Genomic DNA, 11774 nt, shown 5'->3' on the forward strand with positions numbered 1-11774 from the left:
CCTGTCCATCACCAACTCCCGGAGTTCACTCAGACTCATGTCCATCAAGTCAATGATGCCATCCAGCCATCTCATCCTCTGTCGTCCCCTTTTCCTCCCACCCCCAATCCCTCCCAGTATCAGAGTCTTTTCCAATGAGTCAACTCTTCACATGAGGTGGCCGAAGTATTAGAGTTTCAGCTTCAGCATCATTCCCTCCAAAGAAATCCCAGGGCTGATCTCCTTCAGAATGGACTGGTTGGATCTCCTGGCAGTCCAAGGGACTCTCAAGAGTCTTCTCCAACACTGCAGTTCAAAAGCATCAATTCTTTGGCACTCAGCCTTCTTCACAGTCCAACTCTCACATCCATACATGACCACTGGAAAAACCATAGCCTTGACTAGACGGACCTCTGTTGGCAAAGTAATGTCTCTGCTTTTCAATATGCTATCTAGGTTGGTCATAACTTTTCTTCCAAGGAGTAAGCGTCTTTTAATTTAATGGCTGCAATCACCATCTGCAGTGATTTTGGAGCCCAGAAAAAAAGTCTGACACTGTTTCCACTGTTTCCCCATCTATTTCCCATAAAGTGGTGGGACCAGATGCCATGATCTCCGTTTTCTGAATGTTGAGCTTTAAGCCAGCTTTTTCACTCTTCTCTTTCACTTTCATCAAGAGGCTTTTTAGCTCCTCTTCACTTTCTGCCATAAGGGTGGTGTCATCTGCATATCTGAGGTTATTAACCCTTACCAAGATTTAATTCAGGCAATGTGAAAATCAGATGAAAAAAGTAATCATTTAAGCAGAGAGTAGGAGCCTGGTAGGCTGCAGTCCATGGGGTCACTAAGAGTCGGACCCGACTGAGCGACTTCACTTTCATTTTTCACTGTCATGCACTGGAGAAGGAAATGGCAACCCACTCCAGTGTTCTTGCCTGGAGAATCTCAGGGACGGGGAAGCCTGATGGGCTGCCATCAATGGGGTCGCACAGAGTCAGACACAACTGAAGCGACTTAGCAGCAGCAGCAGGAGAAAGGAAAATGAGCTTCCTGGGTGGCTCAGTGGTAAAGAGCCTGCCTGCTGTTGTAGGAGACACACTTTCAATCACTGGGTGGGAAAGACTCCCTGGAGGAGGAAATGACAACCCACTCTAGTATTCTTTCCTGGGAAATTCCACGGACAGAAGAGCCTGGTGGGCTACAGTCCATGGGGTCACAAACAGTCAGAAATGACTTAGTGACTAAACAGTGACAATAATAACAGAAAAGAAAATGTCAACTATACCTGCATTTCATTGGTTTGACTCAATATAGTTGTTTAAAACAAACCAACAGACAAGACCAATTGCTTACTCTCCTATTTCTATTTTCCAGAGAGTAGAAAGGGAAGCTCTATCTTTTTTTCAAATCACTCATGGGTCCAGTTTTTTTTACAACTGGTGTTTGTTTCTTTTCATGTAAAAGTGAAATACCACTAATCCATAATTTACAAGTTGTAGTAAAGAATAATGAGGTATTGTGTTTGACACAATGGGCAGATTACTAGCCTCCAGTGGGAATACAATGTATGGTGGTTCTTAACTCATGGGGAGTGAAACATCATTGGTATCTTTAATAAGTGTTAGTTGAAAACGGTGAACAGGAAAAACACAAGATTGTCCAAAATATAAAGGCATAAGTATAAGAAATCTAAATCAACATTACAAATGTAGGGCAAAGGCACATATAATCAAATAAATCATAAGACCTGCAAGAAGGATGCATGTTTGGAGAAGAAAAATGGAGAGCTTCCTGAATATATGTGAATCAGGAAGACAAGGCAGGAAGATTATAAGCCCCTGGAGAGAGATTGAAATGAATTCAATGACGGAAGAAGCAAATGCAGCACGAAAACTGAATGACTTATTTGTTTTACTGCTCATTGGGGAAAACCTGAAGTTCTCCTGGAAAGTGAAAAGTTCCAGGGGGGAGATGGCAAAACTCCTAAAACCAAAGACCTGGAAAATCATTTACATAGGGAGCGTCTCATCAGAATGAGCCTACAGGGCCTGCAGATTACTTTATTGGGGAATTTTGTCAAAATGATTTCAGGTGTGAAAGTCTCTGCAAATTGATAATTTAGGGATGAGACTCAGTGGGTATCTGTACGTTAAAACTATGTAGAATAATATGTTATGCTCATAGATATGTGTTGCAGCATTATTTATAATAGAGAAGAATGGAGATTTCTGTAAAAATACAAAAAAAAAGAGAATTGTCAAACATTATAAAAGTTATAATAAGATATTTTATCAACAAAATAATGCTTATAAAAGTAAAAATGTCATAAAATGGTTATAATGTCTTGAGGTTAATTTGTGTTTTTATTTGTCAGTATAATTTAACTATAGTGGCCTGCAAACTTTTTATTCTTAAAAATACATTTTATATCACAGTCTAACAAACATATACACATATAAGATATATACATATATAAAGGTGAAGCAAAAGTTTTACCAAAACATCTACCCTTAGAGTTAATTTTTTTTTTTAGAACTTAAAAAAAAAAAAAAAAGTTTTAGGTTTACAACACATTGACAGAAAGCTACAGAAATTCCCCATAGACCCCCTCCCCTCACACGCATGCCATTATCAACAGAATGGTACCTTTTTTTAAAAAACAAAAACAAGGGTGAACTACACTGATACACTGTAATCACCAAGGTCCCCAGTTCATCTTAGAGTTCACTTTAATAAAGTGAGTAGTGCTGTAGCTTCTGTAGATTTGGACAAAACTATAATGATGTATATCCCTCATCATAATGCTATTCAAAGTATTTTCACTGCTCATAGAAATAACTTCTGTACTTTCTATATTTATCTCCCCACAAACTCCTGGCAATCACTGATCTTTTTATTGTTTCCATAGTTTTGCATCTTCCAGAATGCCATATAGTTGAAATCTATTTTTCTTTTTTGTTCTTTCTTCTTGAAAAGAGAGGTTCAAAGCCTTTCTAAGATCACTTATGGCCCTCCCACACATGGACCAGACAGGCTCTAGGTGACAAGGACCCCCAACCAAATACTGCAGCTTTTCTTCCAGTACCAAGCCCTGTCCCACTGTCCTGCCTAGCAGTCACATGAAGTGGGTGGAGGTGTGGGACACATGATGGATGTTTGTAGGAAGGCCACACCTTTTGTGCCCTTTGTAAACAATGAATACAGATTCCCATCCGGTGTGTTGTAAGCAGAGAAGCCATTTTTTCAGGGCCTTGCTCTGAGCATACCCCATATAATATTAATATAACATTAACTGAATGAAGATTCCATATACAGATTTGCTACCCCACATAAATATTTTGTTTGTTCTCCCAACACATTTGCCTCTTATTTAGATTAAATAAGTCATTTATTTATTTTTTGTGAGTATTTTGTGTTTATCCAGAGTGGAGTTGTTGTATAGTGTCATAGACTATTTCATTCTCTTCCTTGTACAAGTTATTGTTTTCCTTGCAGGCCAATAGTTGATTCCTTTTGTTGTTTTCTTAAGAGCCTATTCCGAAACTGTCAGAGATGTAAAGACCTTCTCAATGTAATTGAATAAAGCAAGTAAGGTTTGAGTTTAAGTTCCTTGGAAATAGAGCTGGTAAAGGGGTGTGGATGCATGGGTTTTACTGAGTCAGCACACACAGGAAAAGAGTGGGGGAAGCACTGGTCTGGGACAGGAAGTAAGCAGGGCGTTTTCTCTCATGGGGGTTTTCGTTTTGTTTGCTCCCAAGGGCAGAGTTACCTCTGAGCACTGTGGGCAGCCCAGGTGGCTCAGTGGGTAAAGAATCCACCTGCAATGCAGGAGACACAGAAGATGTGGGTTCAATCCCTGGGTCAGGAAGATCCCCTGGAAAAGGAAATGGCAACCCACTCCAGTATTCTTGCCTGAGAGATCCCACGGACAGACCTGGACACAACTGAAGTGACTGAGCATGCACTGTGGGCAGTGGGATGGAGCCTCTAATCTCCAGGACCTGATGGCTCCCTCTTGGAGCAGGACAGAAGAAGGGATGGATGAGTGTCCTCAGCCTCCACCAGCTGGAGGATGGGTGCATTGGCCTCGTTAAGTGGGCTGGGGCAGGTCCAGAGCATCCAATGTAGGGAACATCTCAGCATCTCCCTCCCTCCCTCCCTCCCCTCCCCCACCCCCCACCCTTCTCTTCCTCCTCTTTCCCTCCCTCTCCTCCCCTCCCCCTCCCATCCTTCCCTCCATCTGTCTGTCTTGGGGCCCTTGTTCCTGGGTGCCCACATGAAAGGATCTGCATGTTTTCTCTTGAAACAGCCAGATTCTCTAGAGAGTAACCCCATTTCTTGCCTGAGGTATAGATTCCTTCTTCCCATATTCTTGGACCCTACAAAGGGGATGGTCTAATGAATGGACCATATTTTGCAGCACAGGAGCTCTCACCTCTTCCATATTTGTTTCACTCTTCTGCAACTGTGTGTGACTTAAGTCCAGTCCTCTGCCAGGCAGCAAGAGGGCTATAAAGGGGTAGAAATCCTGGGATTAAATTTCTTCTTAAGTAGACTTCCAACCAGCGCTCCTGCTTTCAGTCCCTCCTCTGTATCTCTGCCTTGAAAAGTAACTGTTTGCCCAATCTGAACCATTCCAGGTTCTGTGATAAAAAAGCTTTATCTTTCTCCCTCTTAGCTTTTCCTTTCCCCACTGTGCTTAGTAAGCTGAAATGTGTCCTGCTTTCCAGCTGTAAACTTTCCCTTGACACCATACCTGCTGTCTTTAGGGTTCATTCTCATTCTTCCTCATTACTCTAATTACAGTCAATTTTAGGGGACAAATTTACATTCAATCACCATGCTAAAATAAAACACTGTCATTTGTAAGAAAATGAACTCTTAAATGTGCTTGGTTTTACATGTTGACAGAAACTGTAAAACCAATTAGTGGATATATTTTAACTGTATTATGAACCTCTGCAGATAATTAAACAAAGTAGAAACAAAATGCAGCAAAGTGAAAATGGTAACATGCCTGTCTTTATTCATATTTGTGGACTCTTCTTTGCTAGACCCTTGAATTTGGGGAAATAGGAGGAAATAGCTATCACTGGCAGAAAAGGATTGTTTGAGAAACAAAAAGTGAAAGTGTTAGTCACTCAGCTGTGTCTGATTCTTGACCCCATGGACTGTAGCCTGCACGGCTCCTTTGTCCATGGGATTCTCCAGGCAAGAACACTGGAGTGGGTTGTCATTTCCTCCTCCAGGGGATACTCCTGACCCAGGGATTGAACCCACGTCTCTGGCGTTGCAGGCAATTTTTTCATGTCTGAGCCACCAGGGGATGGTTTATATTTGTGTGTAAAAGTTACACTGTTCCTTTGTGAAATCTGTCAACCTTGTGTCTCTGAAGTAGTGTTCTTTGTTTGGGTCCCGGGTGAGATTTTGGATTCTGAAAACTCAGTATGTAGGATTTTGTAACATGTAATATGTGGAGGGTGCACTGTTCCTGTCTCTAGTCCATGTATAAGTAAGTTTTCAGTCTTTTATTCCAAGAATAAAAATTTCTGGGCTGCACATTCACTTGTAAGATATGCCCATAATAAAAAGAAAGTTCTGCCTCTCTGGAGAATCACTCAGCCAAGGAAGTTCCATTTTTATGAGGAAGCAAATCCCTTGAGAGAAAGCTTGATGGGGCTGGAATCTAAAAACGAAATTTCTGCTAGAGTACTGACAAGGGCATAGCCCAATGGTCCTGACTTATTATAAACTGATATTGATAAAAACTAAATCTGCTGCTAATTTGCTCAAGTAATAATTACAGTATTGATTTATAGAATACTTCACATTTCTCATAATATTATCCAAACAGTTGTTAATTTTATTTTTACTAGAATACTGAGAATGTTTTCATGTGGCATTCTTCATATACAACAGATAAAGCAATTGTGGCATGAACTGCCAAATGTACAGTATCTCTCTGAGCAGCAGACCAGAGTGTAAAATTGACATCCATGAACTGAGCCCTGAATTCTCTCAGCTGCACAACTTGGGCTCTCTTTTAACATGCTCTGCACTCATAAATACTTTATGTGCTTTGTTCTACAATTGTCTTATGTGGTTTTTTTTTTTTTTTAAGATTTTTGTTGCTTTAAATACTGCAAAAGTCCTTTCAAGCTGACAGAGAATCAACTCTGTGTCATTCATTAAATCTATACTTTCTTCTAGTTGGTAGTTGTTAGCAGCTAAACTCCTATTTACTATTTATGTTTCCATAAAGTCTGAATTTTAGACTTCTTGGTGCCTTTTTTTTTTTTTTTTAGATATGTGTATCTACCTCTGTGGGATTCATTCCTGATTTTGCGCTCCTTCTCTTCTGTTATTGCCATCATCCTCCTCATTATTATTATTTTGCCCCTTAATACCTCCAAGCCTCTCTGGACTGAAAGAATTTGGTATAAGCAGTTCCAAGGGAAGCAGAAAAACTCATGTTGACAAGTTTTGTGAGTCGGGGTAGTGGTTGGAGGGACCAGGTCAAACAAGACTTCTGACCAAGCACATGAGGCTCTCTTACTCAGTCGAGAGAGTGTCTCCTGTAATCACAAGGCCCACAGGGATTCTTTTTTTTTGGCTGCACAACACTGTGTGGGATTTCAGTTCCTTGAAAAGGCATCAAATCCATGTCTCCTGAAGTGGAAGCATGCTATCTTAACCACTGGACCATCCTCCACAGTTAATCTTGTCACATTCAGACACACCTTGCAGTAGCATATAGTCTCTGAGAGTTACAGAAAATCAGCAACGTGGCTCTGACATTGCCATTGAATAAGCTGTGGGGCCACCTGGCTTGCAAATTCCAGAGACAGATTTTCTAGTACCTGTAGCACCAAAATTACTCCATATATATCACATATTACCAAATAGGTCATGGTATAATTTCTAGCCACACAAAGATGTCATTCCATTCTGAAATAATGTCCCCTGTGGTGCTGAAAAATAAACAGGCTTTTAAGTGAAGGAGAGAATGAAATCATCTTCAAATACAGTATTTTCAGTGTTGAGAACAGTTGCAAAATGTCATTGAGAAATTAATGCTACTGTCCACTGTGAATGATGGCATCCAGGGTGGAAGGGTTCTGCAACTTGATTCTTAGTGACTCTGTCCTCATCTCACCTGACTCCTGACATGCAGTCATTCTCCAAAAGCTTTAGTTGAAATAAGGGCAAAACTAGCAAGATTTTATGTGTCTGTTGGTCAGTACTTTCCTTAGGATCAATGCAGAAAGCAGGTTGTTGACTGCCAAATTGTTCCAGGATATTGAGAAGTGAGTAAATTTACTGACAAATGATGAGGATTTTCAAGGAGCTCCACAGTCATGTCATTTGGTTGAAAGACAATAAGGAAGGAAAAACAGTGTATATAGGTGAGGTGGAGCAGCTCTCACATCTGACATCTGATGCAGTTTGGGTCAGTTGACCCTTTGTTTTGACCTAGGTTGATAGAGTTGTCGTTTAGTCACTGAGTCCTGTCTGACTCTTTGCCACCACATGGACTGTAACCTGCCAGGCTCTTCTGTCCATGGGATTTCCCAGGCAAGAATACTGGAGTGGGTTGCTATTTCCTTATCCAGGGGATCTTCGTGACCTAAGGATTGAACACACGACTCCTGCATTGCCAGGTGAATTCTTTGCCACTGAGCCACCAGGGAAGCCCCAGGTTGATAAAGTGGGAATCATAAAACTAAATCATAAAAATAAAATAGAATATATTTTTATTGTTTATATTATACTCAGTCTATGTCAACCTTGAGGTTGATGTTTATTATGAGCCAAAACAAACTGTAAGGATTAAAACAATTATATATTCTTTTTATTTATTTTTAAATATTTATTTTATATTGGTGTATAGTTTATTTACAATTTTAGCTTCGGGTATACAGCACAGTGAATCAGTCATACATATACATATATCTATCCTTTTTCAAATTCTTATCCCATTTAGGTTATTATAGAATATTGAATTGGAAAAGGCAATGGCACCCGACTCCAGTACTTTTGCCTGGAAAATCCCATGGAGGGAGGAGCCTGGTGGGCTGCAGTCGATGGGGTCGCTAAGAGTCAGACACGACTGAGCGACTTCACTTTCACTTTTCACTTTCATGCATTGGAGAAGGAAATGGCAACCCACTCCAATGTTCTTGCCTGGAGAATCCCAGGGACTGGGGAGCTTGGTGGGCTGCCGTCTATGGGGTCGCACAGAGTCGGACACGACTGAAGCGACTTAGCAGCAGCAGAATATTGAATAGAGTTTCCTGTGTTATATAGTAGGTTCTAATTGGTTATTTAAATATAGCAGTGTATGTGTGTGTCAATTCCAGACTCCCAATTCATCCCTTCCCCCATCTTTCCTCTTTGGTAAATTCAGTTCAGTTCAGTTCAGTTTAGTCGCTCAGTCGTGTCCGACTCTTTGTGACCCCATGAATCGCAGCACGCCAGGCCTCTCTGTCCATCACCAACTCCCAGAGTTCACTCAGACTCGCTTCCATCGAGTCAGTGATGCCATCCAGCCATCTCATCCTCGGTCGTCCCCTTCTTCTCCTGCCCTCAATCCCTCCCAGCATCAAAGTCTTTTCCAATGAGTCAACTCTTCGCATGAGGTGGCCAAAGTACTGGAGTTTCAGCCTCAGCATCATTCCTTCCAAAGAAATCCCAGGGTTGATCTCCTTCAGAATGGACTGGTTGGATCTCCTTGCAGTCCAAGGGACTCTCAAGAGTCTTCTCCAACACCACAGTTCAAAAGCATCAATTCTTTGGCACTCAGCCTTCTTCACAGTCCAACTCAAACAGACCTAGAAATAATGTCTTTTTAAAATCTCAGGATATTTCTCATGTTCTAAGGCAATGGCACCCCATTCCAATCTTCTTGCCTGGAAAATCCTATGAACAGAGGAGCCTGGTAGGCTGCAGTCCATGGGGTCTCTAAGAGTTGGACATGACTGAATGACTTCATTCTCACTTTTCACTTTCATGCATTGGAGAAGGAAATGGCAACCCACTCCAGTGTTCTTGCCTGGAGAATCCCAAGGACAGGGGAGCCTGGTGGGCTGCTGTCTATGGGGTTGCACAGAGTTGGACACGACTGAAGTGACTTAGCAGCAGTAGCAGCAGCAGCAAGTAAAGGAGATGCTTACTAAATACTTGTGTTTTTTTTTAAGAATTAAAATTTTATTATTTCCTTGAGGGAATAAATATTTTAATGAGATAATTTTGAATGGAAAAGTATATGTTCATTTTAATTTTGTTTTATTGTTTGTATGGGTATACATTGAATATTTAAAATTAGCCTTGCACTAATTGTGGATGTTGCCCCATTATTTTATATTGCTTTGAGAGTGAGTCATTCATTATATAAGAAGCATTTACCCCTTCTGTTTCTTAGTTTCCTCAGGTGCAAAATGAGAATATTTGAGGACATGGTAGCTAAGACATTTTCTAGACTATTTTCCATTCTATGTTCATTGAGTTCATGCTAGTCCTAATGCATATGTAATTTCTTCATTTCATAAATATTCTCCTCTCTCAGAATGGAATGGCATTCTATTTACATATTCCTTGTCCCTGTACATTAGATATTTATAAGCTTGTAGCCTCTGTGATGTGCACGTGTTATTAAGGCAATTATTTCATTCTCAGATACACTAATACCACAGTGGCTTCTTCTCTACTTAGCACATGGGTCCCTCACGATTAGGGTGAAGTGAGTTTCTCCATCTGTCAGTGGTTTATTTAGGTCTCAAGATAGATGTTCCATTTTTACAATTTACTTATACTCCCCATTTCACTTGTACAATTTACACCGTTAGTGCAAGGACTCGGATGATACTCTGCATTTTCTGTTGATATTTATGCTGGTTCGGCCCATTATGCCTGATGGACTTCTAAGAGCACTCACTTAACTCCTGCAGAATTGCTTGTGTCTGTTTCTTGAAATGTGAAAACCTGTTTACGCAAGGGATGTGATCCTTTTCTTCATGTTTTTGCTGTTCTCCTCCCAATGCACAAGGTAATTTGTCTTTGCCACAGTAATTCTGTTTCTCATTTTTTATCATCGGCTAAATTCTCAAAAAAGAGGTCTTGGTGGAATTGAGAAGCAGTAGTTTGTATTGTTTGTTACTTGACATTCTCTCTTTCTCATGCATTGTTTAGCACAGACCCTTGTTAGAATGAATTTATGTGTGAGTTTTCTCTGAGAACATTGTTTAACCAAATCATATATCTATTCTCTGAGAGCACACAAAATACAATAGGATTATTTTAAATGCTGGAAAAGTGGGCAGTAATTGTACATTAGCCAGCTGATAACAGGTTTAACTTTATTTAATGAACTTAAAGAAGTACTAATTGAAGGATGACCTTTTTTAAAAATCATTTTTTAAGATTGAAGTACATAGTTAATTTACAATGTTGTGTTACCTTCAAGTGTACAGGAAAGTGATTCAGTTTATAATATATATATATATATATATACATATATATATACATATATATTCAGTTTATATATATATTCAATTTGTCGATATATACAAAAATATGTTCTTTTTCAGATTCTTTTCCCTTATAGGTTATTGCAAGACATTGAATATAGTTCTTTGTGCTATATACAGTAGGTCCTGATTTATCTGCTTTATGCATAGTAGTATGTATAAAACTACATACTGTGTATGTTAACCCCAAACTCCTAAGTTAACGATGGCCTTTTTGATTTGTGTGGTTTGTGGTGTGATGCCTAGAAATAACAGAAGAGATAATGGAAACAATTTTTAAAAAGCTGATGAAGTTAGCACAAATTTGTTGTGGGTCGTTGATCCCTTTTTCTGGACCATGTCCACACGTTCTGTGTGAAATGCATCAGCTCAGTCAGCTCAGTGAAATAGCAGGTTATATTCTTAGCCCATTTTGCATTGTGTTCCCTCTTTGGATGTTCTTATAGTTCTAATAATTGTATTTTATGAATCATGGATAATTTGATGATAAGGAACAAAAACTAACTCACTGTCTAGAAAAACATCATGGAACCAGAGAAAAATCTCATGTAAATTAACCACAAAAAGTTAGGTAGACTTCAAGACGACTGCAGCATCACTGGGTTCCAGTTCTGTCTTTCAAGGGCTTCTTGTTTTGCTTCTTCATCTGTCTGTTTCATCTCTGTCCCCCTCTGTGGTCTGAGTTTCGCAGGCAGTTTGTCACTAGTCTATCAGGTTTGCTCCACTGTGCAGTGTTGTTCTCAGAGCAAGGCCAGAGGAAGCCCTTCCCAGGGTCTTCTCCAGTTTAATCCCCTTTAGTCTAGGTTTTGAGAACCAGAGGGTCTCTAATTCTCTGATCTCCTAGCCTCAAGCATCCTACCAGGGCCTATGAAATCCTCTTCCTCCTCAGGCACACTCATCTTCATGCCATCCATGCAGCAGGCACATACACCCTTGGGCCATGGCATTGGCTGTGGACAGAGCTCTGCAAGGAGTAGATGGACCTTGGATGTGTGAGGTCCTGGCTTTACCGATGAAGCTCAGTGTGGAAAGAAAAGAGAGGTAGGCAACGATCCAGAGCCACTGGCCTGTTCTCCCTGTGCCTATACATCCTTGCTAAAAATGTTGAGGATTCTGAGAATTCTGTCATCGTAATGATGTATTTGTCAACATAGGAAGCTAGCAAGTATTCTTCTCAACAATGTGTTAGTGTAAGTGTTAGTTGTGTCCGATTCTTTGCAACCTCCAGACTGTAGCTCACCAGGCTCCTCTGTCCATGGGATTCTCCAG

At 40.3% G+C, this 11774-nt stretch overlaps 1 non-coding gene across 1 annotated transcript; it reads right to left on the bottom strand.

The window, feature by feature from the left end:
- Positions 1-3118: 3118 nt before the first annotated feature.
- Positions 3119-3248, bottom strand: LOC138081579 (small nucleolar RNA SNORA11). Its single transcript, XR_011145034.1, has one exon. It is a non-coding gene; the product is annotated as a small nucleolar RNA SNORA11 (small nucleolar RNA).
- Between the last annotated feature and the right edge of the window lie 8526 nt (positions 3249-11774).

Source organism: Capricornis sumatraensis, chromosome 6 (assembly GCF_032405125.1).
Source record: "Capricornis sumatraensis isolate serow.1 chromosome 6, serow.2, whole genome shotgun sequence".
NCBI lineage: Eukaryota > Metazoa > Chordata > Mammalia > Artiodactyla > Bovidae > Capricornis > Capricornis sumatraensis.